The sequence below is a fragment of the Procambarus clarkii genome, chromosome 18 (genome assembly GCF_040958095.1).
Source record: "Procambarus clarkii isolate CNS0578487 chromosome 18, FALCON_Pclarkii_2.0, whole genome shotgun sequence".
Taxonomy (NCBI): Eukaryota; Metazoa; Arthropoda; class Malacostraca; order Decapoda; family Cambaridae; genus Procambarus; species Procambarus clarkii.
The window spans coordinates 11,914,350-11,930,150 of record NC_091167.1 but is presented as its reverse complement, the minus strand read 5'-3'; the positions used below and the strand labels follow the sequence as shown (position 1 = coordinate 11,930,150).

The window sequence follows — 15,801 nt, the reverse complement described above, 5'->3', positions numbered from 1 at the left end:
CATGTTACATCTGACCTTTTAAAGAAGTGGTCTGAATCAATATCCTCCCAGTTATTTAATACTGTATTTTAAAAGCTCAGCGAGATCTGCCCTGTCATGTCTAGTTTGCAATGTTAGCCCTGTAGTCCTTAACAGTTCCTGGTATGGGAAATAACTTAGTTCATGTGGTTGGAAGCATTCTATGTCTTCCATCGACCTGGTCAGGCACGTAGAAAGGCAAGCATCCCAAAACAAACCCCTATTCTGGTTAAGAAATTGCTGCTCAGAGCCGAACTAGTGGACAGAACTCCTAAAACAAAACGAGCTAACGAGCATGATGTCACCAAGTCGCCGCGCCACCGTTTGTGCAGCTCCCCCCTCCCCGGGAGGGGAAAGGGGGGGACCCCAGACCCCAGTTCTGAGGCTGATGCTCTAGGCAGAGGTTACATGCTCTGGCTCCAGACTTGGTCTGAGCTCTGTGCCTTGTGGTGTGGTGGCTGTCTTATAGGGGGTGTGCGAGCCAGGAGTAATTCTTCAGTACTCGGGCTGCATGCGCCTAGGGTTCCCTTCCCTAGGTGCCCGGTAAGTACTGCCCTTGGGGCTTGGGGCCACCTTCCACAAGTTCCTTGTTCTGCCTCTGCTTAGCCGTTTACTGCTCAGTTTTTTTTTGTGTGCCCTGTGTGTCCCCCTCCCTCGCTTTGTGCGAGTTCGAGGGTTGCTTTGTCTCCTTGTCTCGGGTGATTCTCATGGTTTTGCCTCCGTCTGCAGCCTGTGGGGTCAGTGACACCTTCGGCCCGGGGTCCTGCAAGTTTTGTTGCTTGTTTGTGACTCGGTTACCCAGTCTTATGCTGACTATGTGGGTGCAGGCTGCACGGGCATTGCACATTGGGTTTTCAGTGCCAATGCGCTAGTTGTTTGCTCCCCAGAAGCCCCGAGGCTGCCCCATTTTCGTTAGTGGTCTTGTCGCCCCCCCCCCCCCTTTCCTCCCTACATCCGGGTCTTTACCGTCTGTGGGTTCGGGGTCGGGGCGGGGCTTCTATGGTTTTGGGACTCGGTTGGTCTCGGGGACTTCCCCTTCCGGGGTGGCAACGGGGGCATTCGAACTTGTTTCCTCCAGCTGTGTTGTAAGAGACTGCCAGTGGGCTCCCTTCCTTAGTGCTTTTCACGGCTGCCCCGGCGGCTACGTTCTCATAGGCTTGCGTCATGGCCTTTCAGTGCCTATGTTCTGCAGGTGAGTTGGTGCGGTCTGGCGTCTCCTTCGTCCTGATGCTGTTTTTGATTTTGGGAGTAGGAATGGGTGTACATGCGTACTTGAGAACGTAGGCAAATAAAAACCGAGGTGCCTGCTATAGGGCTATTGGCCCATACGTTGCAGCTCTTGTTCTCACCACCCGATTCCTTCCTCGGATCACAGGTGCCTGCAAGAGGCCTCTTGGCCCATACAAGGCGGCTCCTGCCTGTACTCATCCTGCCCCTCTCCTATGCTTGTCTAACCATGCCCCTCTCCTATGCTTGTCTAACCATGCCCCTCTCCTATGCTTGTCTAACCATGCTTGAGTTCGGGGCTCCACCTCCACCTTGTTCCACGGTGCAACGGTGGAGGTGCCTGTTCGGTGGTACGTTTTCCTGTGTAATTACCTAAGTGTAGTTACAGGATGAGAGCTACGCTCGTGGTGTCCCGTCTTCCCAGCACTCTTTGTCATATAACGCTTTGAAACTACTGACGGTCTTGGCCTCCACCACCTTTTCACCTAACTTGTTCCAACCGTCTACCACTCTGTTTGTGAAAGTGAATTTTCTTATATTCCTTCGGCATCTGTGTTTAGCTAGTTTAAATCTATGACCTCTTGTTCTTAAAATTCCAGGTCTTAGGAAATCTTCCCTATCGATTTTATCAATTCCTGTTATTATTTTGTATGTAGTGATCATATCACCTCTTTTTCTTCTGTCTTCTAGTTTTGGCATATTTAATGCCAAGTGTCGAGGGTGTTATGTGCTCGCCTCACTGTGCTTCCCTAATTGTGGTTGCGGGGTTGGGCTCTTTGGTTCCACCTCTCGCCTGTCGTTCGCCTGATGTGCGGATTCTGTGCCTCCTGTTTCTCTTGTCTCTACACTTGGGGCTGTGTATGGAGTCAGCCCAGGTGTGGGCTGCCTAGTGTGTTCCTCGATTGGCTGTTACACTGCACACATTTCTTCTAACGTCCCTGTGGCTCGGTTGGGTACTCGGTTTCCACCTGTGTCCCCTTGTTGTGTGCCAATCGTGTTAGTTGATCTTTATCTTCCCTGTCACTTCCTCTGGGAGTGTGGTGACGCTTTGCTGCGGTTTTGATACTGCGGCTGCGTGTAGGGTTATGGTTGTGGTATTTTGTTCGGCCCTTCCGTGCTCCTTCTAGCGCCTTCCTTGTTTGGGTTTTTTGTTCCCTTGCTTTTCTGGGGCCCTCCTTCCTTGCCAGTCTTGCTGTGCCGGGCCTGGTTTTTTCCATGTTCCTTGGATTCTCTGTCCTAACCTCGTTGTGCTGGCTGGGGATGGGCTTGGGCTCTTCGTCTCGCCCCTCGCCTATTATTCGCTTTCTGTTCAAGTCCTGGAGCCTACTGAGCTCTTCTCTGCACTGGACACTGGGTGTGGGGTTGGCCTCCGCCAACCTTCCTCATGCATTCCTCTCGTCTTCCTGCTTCCCTCTTGTCCCTGGCCGCTGGTAATTACCTAAGTGTAATTACCTAAGTGTAGTTACAGGATGAGAGCTACGGTCGTGGTGTCCCGTCTTCCCAGCACTCTTTGTCATATAATGCTTTGAAACTACTGACGGTCTTGGCCTCCACCACCTTCTCACTTAACTTGTTCCAACCGTCTACCACTCTATTTGCGAAGGTGAATTTTCTTATATTTCTTCGGCATCTGTGTTTAGCTAGTTTAAATCTATGACCTCTTGTTCTTGAAGTGCAAGGTCTCAGGAAATCTTCCCTGTCGATTTTATCAATTCCTGTTACTATTTTGTATGTAGTGATCATATCACCTTTTTTTCTTCTGTCTTCTAGTTTTGGCATGTTTAATGCTTCCAACCTCTCCTCGTAGCTCTTGCCCTTCAGTTCTGGGAGCCACTTCGTAGCATGTCTTTGCACCTTTTCCAGTTTGTTGATGTGCTTCTTAAGATATGGGCACCACACAACAACTGCATATTCTAGCTTTGGCCTAACAAAAGTCATGAACAATTTCTTTAGTATATCGCCATCCATGTATTTAAATGCAATTCTGAAGTTAGAAAGCATCGCATAGGCTCCTTGCACAATATTCTTTATGTGGTCCTCAGGTGATAGTTTTCTATCTAGAACCACCCCTAGATCTCTTTCTTTATCAGAATTCTTTAAAGATTTCTCACATAATATATAGGTTGTATGGGGTCTATGTTCTCCTGTTCCACATTCCATCACATGACATTTATTAACATTAAATTCCATTTACCAGGTGGTGCTCCATATACTTATTTTGTCCAGGTCTTCTTGAAGGGCATGACAATCATCTAAATTTCTTATCCTTCCTATTATCTTAGCATCATCAGCAAACATGTTCATATAATTCTGTATACCAACTGGTAGATCATTTATGTACACAATAAACATCACTGGTGCAAGAACTGAACCCTGTGGTACTCCACTTGTGACATTTCTCCATTCCGATACATTGCCTCTGATTACTGCCCTTATTTTTCTATCAGTCAGAAAATTTTTCATCCATGATAGAAGCTTACCTGTCACCCCTCCAATATTTTCCAGTTTCCAGAACAACCTCTTATGTGGAACTCTGTCGAAAGCCTTTTTTGAGGTCCAGATAGATGCAGTCAACCCAACCATCTCTTTCCTGTAATATCTCTGTGGCTCGATCATAGAAACTGAGTAAATTCGATACACAGGATCTTCCAGATCGAAAACCATACTGTCTGTCTGATAATATATCATTTCTCTCCAGGTGTTCTACCCATTTAGTTTTGATTAGCTTTTCCAATACTTTCACTATTACACTTGTCAATGATACAGGTCTATAATTGAGGGGGTCTTCCCTGCTGCCACTTTTGTAGATTGGAACTATGTTAGCCTGTTTCCACACGTCTGCTACGATTCCTGTACACAGGGATGCCTGAAAGATCAGGTGAAGTGGAATGCTGAGCTCAGATGCACATTCTCTCAGAACCCATGGTGAAACGCCATATGGGCCAGCTGCTTTGTTCTTCCCGAGCTCCTTTAGCATATTTTCCACTTCATCTTCGTCGCACCACTTCATGGTGCTGGGACGTTTCTGCTGGTCTTTTTATCGTTTCCTCCTTCACACTGTTGTGTGTTTTGTTTGTGCCTTTTGGCCTTACTGTTGCCGGGTTTGGTTTCCTGTTTTCCTGGCTTGCCCTGCCTGTTGGTTTTTTCAGGGTCTTGCGATGTCCCTTCTCTGGTGTCTCACGTCGGACCCGTGGTTTCCAGTCCCCTGGCGAGCTTGCTCGTGTTACCTGGTTGATACCTGGTTGATGGGGTTCTGGGAGTTCTTCTACTCCCCAAGCCCGGCCCGAGGCCAGGCTTGACTTGTGAGAGTTTGGTCCACCAGGCTGTTGCTTGGAGCGGCCCGCAGGCCCACATACCCACCACAGCCCGGCTGGTCCGGCACTCCTTGGAGGAATAAATCCAGTTTCCTCTTGAAAATGTCCACGGTTGTTCCGGCAATATTTCTTATGCTTGCTGGGAGGACATTGAACAACCGCGGACCTCTGATGTTTATACAGTGTTCTCTGATTGTGCCTATGGCACCTCTGCTCTTCACTGGTTCTATTCTACATTTTCTTCCATATCGTTCACTCCAGTACGTTGTTATTTTACTGTGTAGATTTGGTACTTGGCCCTCCAGTATCTTCCAGGTGTATATTATTTGATATCTCTCTCGTCTTCTTTCTAGCGAGTACATTTGGAGGGCTTTGAGACGATCCCAATAGTTTAAGTGCTTTATTGCGTCTATGCGTGCCGTATATGTTCTCTGTATTCCCTCTATTTCAGCAATCTCTCCTGCTCTGAAGGGGGAAGTGAGTACTGAGCAGTACTCAAGACTGAGTGTTGGAGTTTTCTATTCTGCTGACGTTCCATCTCCTCCTTGCTGGCTTGGGCTTCCAGCTCGGCTTCCTTGGTGGTCGCACCCTAGATCTTTCTGCGGCTCCGCCTCTTCCTAAGCTCAGATCACCCTTGGCAATGCTGATTACGTTCTGCATCGGGAATCTTGCGTCCGTTGGTGGTCAGGTGGCTTCGCTGTTGGTGTTCCACCTGTGTGTTTCTTGGCGGCAGTATGGGGTGTTTTAGCGGTTCTTCCTTTCCTTCTGTCCCATCTTAGGTGGCTGCGTTTGTTGGCGTCGGCTTGGCTTTTCTGTTAAGGGTTGGGGGCCGTCGACTTGCTGCGTACTGTCACCTCGTTTTCTGGGGCGCTGGCGGAGCCGCTTCGGCTTGCTTTCGTACTTTCATCTGCGCCGTTCATAAGCTATCTTGTGCTTGTTTCACCTCTGGCCTGTTCTTGCGCTGCTTGAGCTATCCTGGTCATTGGACAGAGTGCTCTTTTCTTTCTTCTCATTTTCTTGTGGCCCCTTCGGTTCGGGTTTGTTTTTCGTTGGCTCTTTTCCTGTTGGCATTGGCCTCTGGGGGTCGGGTAGGTGAGCTTCCTGCTCTCTTCCTGCGCAGGGGTTTTCTGCTCCTTCGGTTGATGTGTTTGGTTGGTCGTCTGCTGCCTTCTTCTTTTCTGGCGAAGGATGAGACTGCTGCTTTCCGGAGTGGTCCCTGGGTTGTTGATGCTTGGTTGGCTGGGCCGGGGGTGCATTTGTTTTTGTCCAGTTGTGGTTCTCCACCGTGGTTGGCGCGCCACGGCTTCTGGGTCCATGGCCGCGATTTGGGTTGCTCCAGTTCCCTTCTTCCCTGTTCGAGGGTGCGGATCTCCCAGGTCGTCCGCGGGGTTCTTCAGGCTCTCCTGCCTCCGGTCTATCTCCGTACCCATGACGTCCGCAAGTTCGCGGCTCTTGCCGCCGTCTTTTGTACTGTGTCCTGGGAGGACGTTCGGGCACGGGAATTTTGGCGGTCGAACAGGATCCTTGGCTGCTCGTTACCTTGTACACGTTCCTGGCCCCTGTCGGGCCTGTGTCGCTTTGGGTCGGTGGATGCGGCCTGTTGTATCAACTTCGGGTTGAGTAGTGTGCGGCGACCGCCTCCCGGGTCAGTCCCTATTCTCTTTCCTCTGTGGGTAGTTAGCTCCAGGGAGCCATAAGGGCTCCCCCCAGAAAACCAGCATTGAATGTAATAAAATGCCATTTTCTGGATGAGTCCCGGAGGCTCCCCGGCATCCCTCCCTCCCTCCAGTCGGCGTTTTTTTTGCGTGATTTTGACATCCAGCCTCAGAACTGGGGTGTGGATCTCCAATGCGGTAGGTCTGGGGCTCCCCCTTCCTTCTCCCGGGGAGGGGGGGCTGCACAGACAGCGACGCGATGACGAATGACGTTATACTAGTTTGCTCGTTTTTGTTTGGGGAGTTCTATCCACCTGTTCGGCTTTTGGTTGCAATTTTCACCAGAATAGGGGTTTGTTTTGGGATGCCTACCTTTCTGGGCGCCTAACCCGGTTGATGGCAGACAGAGAATGCTTCCAACCACACGGGGGTTTCTATAGGCCATTGCTCCCCTTGCCTCTGAGGGGGCCAGGTTCTGGCTCGTGGTCCCCGGTAGGCCCATAAGAACTCCGTACACACGACTGATGCTAAAGTCTGACATTAGCATATCAGCCAGGTAAGCTGATACCAGGTAAGATAGGTATCCAGGAGCCTCCGGGACTCGCCCAGAAAATGCGTTTCATTACGTTCAACGCTGGTTTTTTCGTTGGGGGCTTGGCATTCGTCCTGACGGACTGCGCACTTGCATGGCGAGAGTTGCCTACGGTCGTTCAGGTTTTCCTGGGGGATGCGTTGGAGCACCTCAATGCGTGCTTGTTCGCCAACGTCCTTCCTTATGAAGTCTGTCAGGTGCGGCTTCATGTGCAGTTTCCCTCCCTTTCGGCATCCCTGGTGGCCCAGGACTTGTGCATCCGTGGGCACTTGGCTATAGTTTTGCGCTTCTTTTCTCTGCTGGAGCTGTCTTCGGACTGGCTCGTGGTGGGTGTGGAGGATCTGGGTTCCGGGCCAGTGTCCGGTGTGCTTGCTTCGGCAGCTCGGGTGCCAGCTGCCTTGGTGATGTTGTATGCGCCGTTTCTAAGGGAGGCGGTGTCTGTTCTTCGCTTCTCACCTCGCGTGCTGACAGGCAGTGCTCGTTCATTTTTGGAGTCGTCTTGAGCTTTGGCTCTGATTTTCATCCCCTTTTTGTCCATTGCTATTTGCAGTTTCTGCGGTGGTGCATCTTCTGCAGGCGGCTTTATCTAGTTGATGGCCTGTGTTGGATTTGTAGGTTCTCCAGGGGGGCCATGGAGGTCCTTCCTGGAAGGGGTTGCACCAGGTCTCGGGGGTCCTTCAGTCGTCATATGCCAGTAGTGCTAGATTCGGGTCTGGCCCTCGTGCGGAGTCGTTGACTCAGTGATCGCTCCAAGCGTTAGTCGAGCTCTCGTAGGGGTCGTCGGCCCTTTCACGGTTTGCCCTGTTGGTGGGGCGATGTGGAGGAGGGCTCGCACTGATTGTTCTCTCCTGGTCCCACGATTCATGAGCAATTCAGATCAATTCCTTCGGTCTGCGGTGGTGTTGCTTCTTTCCTTCTCCTTTGGGAGGCTTGGGGCTTGTGGTGCAGTCCTCTTACCCTGTGCTCTTGTCAGGTCTCCTGGAGTGGGTTTCCCACCTGTTTTCAGTTCCGAAATGGGACTGGGCAGATCTGCGATTCATACTGGACTTGTGCCCATCTGATTCCCTGGGTCTTTTGCTACTCCTTTCGGATGACCACTCTGTCTCGGGTCCGGCTGCTTTTGGCACCGGGTGCCTAGATGGTGTCTCTGGACCTCCGGGACGCGTATTAGCACGTCCTGATTCATCCGGTGTTCAGGGACTGGCTCGATTTTATCATGGAGTGACAGACTTAGCACTTTTTGTTGTCTTCCTTCCAATTTGGAACTGGCACCTCACGTGTCCACACGCCTTAACTGGGTCATGGTGACCCATTTGACTTCTGGTTTACCTTGACAATTGGCTGGTATGGGCTCCCAGCCAATCCACGTGTCTGTTCGCCAGGGATTTGGTTCCTTACCAGCTCGCCAGGTTCGTGTTCTTGGTGTACTGGAAGAAGTCCCATTTGGTTCCCCTCTCAGGTTTGGACTGGGCTGGGTCTTGTGTGGGGACTCTTAGACAGCTTCCTTGTTTCTCCCTCTGGCGGCGTTGTTGCGGCTGCTGTCCCGCTTACGACTGTTTTTGGAGGGCACCCCAGGTCACATGTCGGTTGTTTGGGCGGCGGTGTGGGAGCCTGATCTTGGCCGTGCTGGTCTACCCGTCGGGTCGGATCTGACTTCAGCGGATGTTCTGGTTCTTTTGGTTTCCCTTCCACCCGCTCTCGTGATCGCTGTGTTCGGATCCCGGGAGCCTTGCGTTGACTGCTGCATTGCCGGCTTCCTCTAAGGGTTTTTCGGGGGTTCTATGCCCTGATGCCTCCCCGAGCCCTCGCTCGATGCGTTCATAGATGCCTCGTCTCTCAGCTGGGGTTTTGTGACCAGTGCTTACCATGTCGGCCAGAGTCAGTGGGGTCTGTCCTTCCGTTGGGCTCACAGCACGAGCTGGAGTTTGCAGTGATGTGGCATTCGCTTCAGAGGGTTCGTGTTGCTCGTGGAGCAATGATCCAGCTCCATTCGGACTGCTCTGAATGCGGTCCTTGGCTCTTTGGGGCGGGTCACTTCAGGTGACTCGGTTGCTGAGTTCTCGGGGTTTGGCTCTCGTGGCGGTTCACATTCAGGGGGTGTCAAACGTCCTTGCGAATGGCCTGTCTCGGTTTATTCCCCCTATCCATGGAATGGACGGTCGACACAAACTCGTTCAGTTGGCTCTGCTGGACGTACAGGCACTAGAGGTAGACCTCTTCGCATCGACTTGGTCGAGGCATCTTCCAGTGCATGTGGCGCCCTTCCCAGACTGCGAGGCCGTCGGGGTCGATGCCTTTCAGCTGGACTGGTCGAGTTGGGGTTACCTTACCGCTTCCCACCGGTTCGATTGTTGCCCTGGGGTCCTAGTTAGCTTAGAGAGACTTACCAGGGATGAGTAGTCCTGTTGGCTCTTTGGTGGCCGGCCCAGCCCAGGTTTCAGGTGCTTCTTGCTCAATGTCCGAACCCAAGGGTCTTCTCGCTGCTCCGCCTCTTTCAGCTCGTCGGTCCATTCCTGTACGTGGCTGGTTCGATCTTCTCTGCTTCTCGCATCTGGTCTTTTTGACACAAGTTTATCATCACTTGTATGGTGATCGGGTGTCTTAGTTGGTGTCCCACCTGCAAGTTTCGTCTCGACGGCATTATGAAATTTCCTGGCTGTCTTTTTGGCACTTGTCTCTTTGTAGGTTGTCTTCGATTTCTGGTAGCGTTGTTTTGTCCTCTCTCTCTTGGTTGTTTCAGGACCGTCTTCTTATGCCAAATACTGTCGCCTCGTTTCGGGTGGAGCTGGCGGAGCTGCTGCAGCTTGCACTTGGGGTGGATGTCACTTCTGCTCCGTTCCGCAAGCTTTTTCAGGCGTTGTTTTTACATCTGGCCTGCTCATGCTCTGCCTGAGCTGTCCTGGTCGTTGCACTGGGTGCTCATTGCTCCCTTCTCCTCGGTTTAGGGTGGCCCCCCTCAGTTCAGGACTGTTTTCCTCGGCTCTTTTCTTGTTGACTCTCTTGCCTCTGGGGGTCAGGTCGGTGAGTTTCATGCTCTCCTTCGGCGCAGAGGTTTCTGTTCTTTTGGTACTGGTGGTCTTTTCTTAGTTTGCAGCCGTCTCCTTCTTTTCTGGCGAAGAATGAGTCTGCTGCTTTCTGAAAGGGTCCTTGGGTTGTTATTTGCTTGGTTGGTTCAGCTGGGGGTGCATCATGTTTTCTCTGTTTGTGGCTCTTCGCCGTTATTTGTGCATTACGGCCTCTGGGACAGAGGACGCTCTTTGGGTTGATCCAGTTTCCCTTCTTCCCTATTCCAGGGCGCGGGTATCCCAGGTTGTCCGCAGGATTATTCGGTCCAGCCAGCCTGCGGTCTTTCCCCGTGCCCAAGCCATTTGTAAGTTCGGCTGCTGTTTTGGTAAATTGGGTACCGGACTATTGGAGGTCCAACAGGGTTCTGGCTGCACATTACCTTGTTAATGTTCCTAGTCCTTCTCGGGCGTGTATAGTCTTGAATCGCAGGTTGCAGCCTGTTGTCTCGACTTTAAGTTGAGGAGCGAGTGACGACCGCCTCCCGGGGTGAATCCCTTTTCTTTTCATCTTTGGTGAGGTAGCTACAGTGAGCCAAAGGGGCTCTCCACAGACAACCAGTGTTGAATGTAATGAAATGCCATTTTTGGGTGAGACCCGGAAGCTCCCTGGCATCCATCCCTCCCTCCCTCCCTCCCTCCCTCCCTCCCTCCCTCCAGTCGGCGTTTTTTTGCGGTTTTTGATGCTCAGCCTCTAACTGAGGAGAGTTGCCGGCGTGGAGGTCTGGGACCCCCCCCCCCCCTGTCCCCCTCTTGGGGTGGGGGGGTTGGGCAGACGGATGTACACTAATTGTGGTGACGTCATGATTGTTTCCTTGTTTTTTCATTGCGGAGTTCTGTTTGCTAGTTCGGCTTTCGGTTTGTAATTTTTGACCAGCAGTAGTTTTTGAAATTCCTACCTTTCTGGGTGCCTGACCTGATAGATGGCAGACAAAGACTGCTTCCAATGACACGGGGATGTCTTTAGGCCATTGTTCCTCGTGCCTCTCTTGAGGGGGGGCCCAGGTTCTGGCTCGTGGTCCCTGGTAAGCTTAGAACTCCTTTGATTGACTGTTGCCACGGTCTAATATATACACATCAGCCCGGTATAGCTCCGGGGAGCCTCCGGGTCTCGCCCAGAAAATGGCGTTTCATTACATTCAACGCTAGTTTTTTGTGCAAATACTCATGACACTAATATGCGGAAACAATATACATTGACAACAGTTATATGATAATAAATCAAGTGAGAACATATTGAGCCACACCAGTTTAAAAAATGGATGTAAAATACGCCATAGATACTGTAAATAATACAGAGCACCACTTGGTTTCCGAACTTTAGTTATCCGAAACTTCCAGTTTCCCGATTGGGGTTGGGGAGTCATGCTACCCGAACTTTGTTCTGGTAGGAAGGGGTCCGCCAAGTGTCGCGCCGGCCTGTGGTGGTGGGTGGAAGATGGTCCAGTTTACCCACTGTGACTTCACAGATTCACGGCCTATTATTCCTATTATTTTGAATTGTCTTGAGGCTGGAATGTTCATTCTGTGCTTTTGTTTTACATATCTGCACAATCAAGAAACATCTGTGCACCATGTCGGCTCCAAATGCACGCATTGCGTCAGTGATGGCTGACCGGTGGGTGGATGGATGGGAGAGCTTAGGTGGGAGGCAGTATGAGAGAGAGGGGGAGAATTAGTGAGAAAGGGAGGGAGGGAGGGGGGAGGTAGGAAGAGATGCTAGGAGGGAGGGGGAGGTAGGAAGAGATGAGAGGAGGGAGGGGGAGGTAGGAAGAGATGAGAGGAGGGAGGGGGAGGTAGGAAGAGATGAGAGGAGGGAGGGGGAGGTAGGAAGAGATGAGAGGAGGGAGGGGGTGGTAGGAAGAGATGCTAGGAGGGAGGGGGTGGTAGGGAGAGATGCTAGGAGGGAGGGGGAGGTAGGAAAAGATGAGAGGAGGGGGGGGGAGGTAGGAAGAGATGCTAGGAGGGAGGGGGAGGTAGGAAGAGATGCTAGGAGGGAGGGGGAGGTAGGAAAAGATGAGAGGAGGGAGGGGGAGGTAGGGAGTGATGCTAGGAGGGAGGGGGTGGTAGGGAGAGATGCTAGGAGGTAGGCAGGAAGGGAGGGAAGTAGTGAGGGAGGATGGGAAAATTAGTGAGGGAGGATGAGAGAATTAGGGAGGGAGGGAGAGGCAGGCAGGCAGGGAGGCTGGTTGGCTGGCTGGCTAGCACGCAGGAAGGCCAGCTGGCAGGCTGGCAGGCAGGCTGACAGGCAGGCCAGCTGGCAGGCTGGCAGGCAGGCTGACAGGCAGGCTGATAGGCTGGCTGGCTGGCAGGAATGCTGGCTGGCTGGCAGGCAGGCTGGGAAGGAGGCAGGCTAGGAAGGAGGCAGGCTGGAAGGGGTGGATGGGTGTTGAGGTAAAACCACGTGACCTTTGAGAGCGTGTGTATATGGGTTAGGGGTTGGGGAGGGTGGGGGTGGTTGTGGGGGAGGGACCGGCTGACTCCATAAGCCTATAAGCCTAACCACACTCGACAGACCTGTGACCCAGATTTGTTTCTTAAATGTACATCGTATATATTTTTGGCTGGCAGGCAGGCAGAGAGGGAGGGAGGTTGGCAGGCAGGTTGGCAGAGAGGGAGGGAGGCTGGCAGAGAGGGATGGAGGGTGACGAGCTTTCTCAGAGTGCTTCATCATCATGGTGAGTGCCAGAAACACGTACATTTCGTCGATTGTCGTGTCCTTCCATCGTGTGAGCCATGAGGCAGGTAAAATGCCTTCGTCTATGAGGCTGTGAGCGAACCTGTTTGTCTCAGTCACAAGATGCGTCATGAATACATTGTCAAAATATGCCTGAAAATATTCCATGTCTGCCATATCATCACCAGTATATGGGAATAATGGTGTAACACCAAAATCGCTATCATCAAATGTTGGTATTTGAGGGACAAATGTGGTGCAATCCTCCCACACAAGTACACCAGGGGGTTTGGTGTTGGCGCCAACACCACGGCCAACACCACCACGAGCACCAAAACTACGGCTACGTCGTCCGCTGCTTCTGCTGGAGCTGCGTGAGGGTATGCTAGGCGCTGAGGCAGATTTACGTACTGTAGACCTACCACGAATAAATGATGTTGAGGGGCCACTGTCGTTGTCCACATGCTGTGAGGCACGCTGCCGCCTGCCGCGGCGTGTTGCTGAGGTAGCAAAACCCCGCCTGGTAACACCACCACTGCTCGTACTCGGGTCGTCCACACTACTCGTATCGGAGCCAATGTCACTGAAGCCCGAGAAAGATTCGTCACATGTATTATCACTGAATAAACTACTAGCGTCTGGGGACATACATGATGGTGGTGATGATAACGGTGTTGACCCAGGGTGGCGAGGCAGGCCGGGCGAGGCACGAGTACCCCACACACTCGCCACATCTTCCAAATCTGTCTTTTCCTCACTCGTATCAGATCTCTGAGTTAGATCTTTATCTGGATCATAGTCCAGGTCATCATCCAGAGCACCGTCATCATACAAAATATCGCGTATTTCCTCCTCAGAGAGTCGTTTTCCATGACCGCGGGTCACCGTGGAGCGGGAGCTCGTAGAGGATGCGTCAAACATGGTTGCTGCCATGAAACTGAGGCTCCCCACGGCCGCAGGGCATGCTGGGATTTTTTTTTAAGATGGCGGACGATCACTGGGGCCCCCACCCACCCATACCATACCCGCGTCACCGCGCGCCAGTTTTGAATGGAACGTGAAAAATCAAAATACCTGGAGGCGCGTTGCGCAAACCAGACGCGAGCCTGCAGGCGCGTTGCGCAGTTTAAGGGTTAAATAAATGTACATCATATATATTTTTGGTTACTAGTTTTGTTTAGTAATATTATTAGGATAATAAAAATTTATTAAAATACTTATTTCATGAATGCTTTATTGTATTAGATGGAGATTCTCTGGCAATCTACTAAGCTAGCCACTTCGAGGGGGGGGAGGGGAAGGCAGCAACAGTGAGGGTGTACTAGTTGTCCTTGCAGGGCTGAGCTCTGGCTCTTTGGTCCTGCCACTCCTGAGGGAAAAGTGGATCAGGACTTCTCTAATTGGCGAGTGCAAACAAAATACTGTCGCATTCATGCTATGAACCTGTCGATTTTTTCCCTTAGATTTATTAAAAAATTTGTCTCCATTATCCTCCATTTCTCGTTTACGAACTTACACGATAACCGAGGGGTCTCGTCCCCAAGGGTTTCGGAAACCAAGTGGTGCTCTGTACAGCGAAAATAAATTTGCAGCAACTCAGTCTCCGTCTCCGCCACGTCTGACTTAGCCTGGGAGCACTACACTCCAACGACAATGAATTGTGACGTCGTCGGCTAACTTCTCTGCTCGTTCACGTCATTGGTAAATACAATTAATTTTTTTTTCCGTGCTCAAGGAACACAAACAAACACATTAATAAGAACAAAAAATCTTTTTGAATTTTTTTTTTGTTGCGCCTGTGGATGTTAAAGCCAAAATGGCCCTTGAGGCCCAAGGGCCTAGTTGGTGCCCTCCCCGCCGGGAGGGTTGTGCGGTTCGGACCTCGTGCGTCTGTGAAGTCCATGTACAGTGGTACCTCGGAATACGAGTGTCCCTGTATATGAGTTTTTCGGAATTCGAGCCCGATTTCCTAGGAAAATGTGCCTCGGAAGACGAGGGTTATCTCGGAACGCGAGTTTGTTGATACGCGTTCAGGCCGACCTAGCGCGTGGTGGTACGGCGATTGTCGCCCCTCTGCCCCTCCACCCCTCTGCCCCTCAGTTTACTAGTGCCTCGCGCCCAGTGACTATCCCACGTCAATTCTTCACCCGGATTTTCAGTGTTTTGTTGGATTTTTAGTCATTTGACCACAAAAGTTGTCATTATACATCTCACCATGGGTCCCAAGAAAGCCAGTGGTAAGGATCAAGGCCAGAAAGCCCATGTGAGGATGACAATAGAGGAGAAACAAGAGATCATTCAGAAGCATGAAAATGGTAAATGTGTTATTGAACTTTGTAGGCAGTACAACAAAGCCACATCAATAATATGCACTATACTTAAGAAGAAAAATGAGATTGAGTGCTAAAGTGGCAAAAGGCGTAAGAACAATCACGAAACAAAGACCACAAATACTTGAAAAAGTGGAAAAGTTATTAATTTGGATACACGACAAGGAATTAAGGGGTGATAGTGTTTCGGAGGTCATCATTTGTGAGAAAGCCAGGGTATTGCACGAAGACCTTGTAAAAGAGTGATGCAGATATGAAAGAGTTTAAGGCAAGCAGGGGCTGGTTTGAAAAATTTAGAAAAAGAAGTGGTATCCATAGTGTTGCGAGGCATGGGGAGGCTGCCAGCTCAGACAAACCAGCCGCTGGAAGATTTATTGAAGAATTTAAAGAGTTTGCAGAGGCTGAGGGATACCTACCGCAACAAGTGTTTAATTGTGACGAAACAGGACTGTTTTGGAAAAGAATGCCTAAGAGGACATACACTACCAAGGAGGAAAAATTCTTGCCCAGACACAAGCCTATGAAAGATAGGTTTACGCTTGTGATGTGTTCAAATGTGAGTGGCGATTTGAAAATTAAACCCATGCTAGTGTATTATTCTGAAAATCCAAGGGTTTTCAAACAGTATAAAGTGCAGAAAACCCATTTGTGTGTGATGTGGAAGGCTAATAAAAAAGCATGGGTGACTAGACTTATTTTTTCGGAGTGGGTGAATGAAGTGGTGTGCCCTGCCATAGAAAAATATCTGCAGGAGAAATATTTGCCACCCAAGGCTGTGCTTCTCCTCGACAACGCTCCTGCTCCAGGATTGGAAGATGAATTGATGCCCAGATACAGTAAATTTCTCACAATAAAGTTCCTGCCTCCTAACACCACTCCTCTAATTCAGCCTATGGACCAGAAAATCATAGCAAATTTTAAGAAAC

The 15,801-nt window shown here is 50.8% G+C and overlaps 1 protein-coding gene across 1 annotated transcript in view; it reads left to right on the top strand.

The window, feature by feature from the left end:
- wfs1 (wolframin ER transmembrane glycoprotein wfs1) overlaps window positions 1-15,801 on the top strand; it is a 97,497-nt gene that overhangs the window by 49,384 nt on the left and 32,312 nt on the right. The window lies entirely within an intron of this gene.